General features: G+C 43.6%; 1 pseudogene; it reads left to right on the forward strand.

The window, feature by feature from the left end:
- Positions 1 to 318: 318 nt before the first annotated feature.
- Positions 319 to 1,412, forward strand: LOC141818490 (zinc finger AN1 and C2H2 domain-containing stress-associated protein 13-like; annotated as a pseudogene).
- Positions 1,413 to 1,951: the final 539 nt, after the last annotated feature.

The raw sequence follows: 1,951 nt of genomic DNA on the forward strand, positions 1-1,951 counted from the left end.
TAGTTTGTTGTTGGGTTAATATATCTTTCTTCTACATTTAATCAGGTTCTGTAAAACCATCACATTTCATCAGGTTCGATATTTTCATCAACTTTGAATCGTGAGGGCACGCTGCCGAGCACTATCGGTGTACACAATAAACCAATTTTTGGACTCCTCAAGTCGATTGAGTTCCTCGCGCAGCAATCAGTGCTTCTCCGCGACTAAGGAGGTGATCTAACGCCAATTCCTCCTCAAGCGATCGGTCAATCGATCATCCTTCATATAATCCCATGTTGTTGGACTTGAATTTAAGTATCTGTCCCTTACAAATTGTCGATGGGAACGCTGGAATTCCCTCATCTAGGAAAGCATTGCAGCGTCTCCAACTACAAACAGATCGATTTACTGCCCTTCACCTGTGGTCGCTGCAATCAGTTTCATAGAAATACCTGGTTGGATTTGAAGATAAGGTTTCTTGAATGCTATTTTTTTTACGCTAGGGCTTATTCTTGAAAGGAGAAGAGGGATTTCCGTGCAGAACATACTTCTGAAATGCTGAGTTGGAAATGCATAGTTTGATCTACACATTCTACTCCTTTCATAATTCATGATCCAGTTCTAGCGTCTCAACCGATAGATGTAGGAACACATCTTATCTTCATTGAAGACCATGGTTTTAAAACGCTTTTTCAGGCAGTTTGCTGTCTGCAACACAGAAGTTACAGCAATCATCGATGCCCTAATGCCGGTCAAAATGATGTGACAGTTTTAATTTACCCACTATGTGCTAAGGAAGTTCATCTGGTCCTTGGGTAAGACCCAAACATAACTTGGGAGTTGCATGTTAATACTGATTGTGACCCTTCAAATTACCAAAGAGCAACTAAGAAATGACATTGTCCTGTCCCTGGATGCAAAGAAGTGCTAAACTTATCCAACTCCATCAGATGTAGAGATTGCACTAAAGAACACTGTTTGAAGAATAGAATTGGAGCCGAACACAGTTGTCTAGGGACCAAGAAACCAGAAACTGGTTTTCAGCTTTGCTGGTCTATGAGTAGGAGCTAGAAAAGGAAATCACCACAAAGTAGCAGTTCTACTTCCTCATGGTGGGGTTCTGGCTTCATGAATGCAGTCTCAAATGTCCGTGCCTCGGCTGAATCAGGCATGCTGAAATTTAGTAATGCAACAGCACAAGCATTACAGAAGGCAAGAAGTGGAATGGCAGAAGGCAGCAACAGTGGTGAATTTGTGGGAGACCTCATCTGTTTCTGATTTGATTGAGCACGATGAGATATCATCAACAAAGTTCTAAACCAGCAGTCAATAAAGTGATAATTGATGTTTGCCCAAAATGTAGCAGATTTAGGTATCCTGCAGCATTGGTGGAGCATGTTGAAAGAGACCACGGAGGAACTTCAAGTGCATAATAGATATTATTTATGAGGTTCTCTATGGGAGACAATTAAAAGTTTGTGTACCAGGAAACAGAAGTACAAATTAACTTTGAGAATTGATGGTATCCAAAGTTCCTATCCGAGTTGATCCCCTTCAATCAGTACTTAATCGAACTTCATTCGACTTCAAGCGTCAATCCAACATGAAGAGGGGGAGGGGGGCATCCAAAGTTATTGCCGAGCACCCCGAGTCGCTAGAGTCCTTGCCCGAGCAGCTCAGGTCACTGGTCGCCTTTCCTGAGTACCTGACCTTGCTTCCCAAGTAGCTAGAGTCCTGTCCCAAGCACCCCGGCTCGCTAGTATTCCCGAGCACTGGGCTTCACTTTCGATCTTCTATCCGCTCACTCAATCTTCGTCATACCCATTCGAACTCGAGAAGCTCAGTCGGCCTCAACCTCCAACAACTTGAGTCTACCAACGGCTTGGCAACCTCTAATAGCTCCGCAAAAGGTGACACCTGGCCAACAGCCCGATAGTGTCAGATGTACAGCCCAACGGTTGTTATCACTGGT

Source organism: Curcuma longa, unplaced genomic scaffold, assembly GCF_044706935.1.
Source record: "Curcuma longa cultivar G26 ecotype Majalengka, Jawa Barat unplaced genomic scaffold, ITB_CL_G26_1.1 contig_25045, whole genome shotgun sequence".
Classification (NCBI taxonomy): domain Eukaryota; kingdom Viridiplantae; phylum Streptophyta; class Magnoliopsida; order Zingiberales; family Zingiberaceae; genus Curcuma; species Curcuma longa.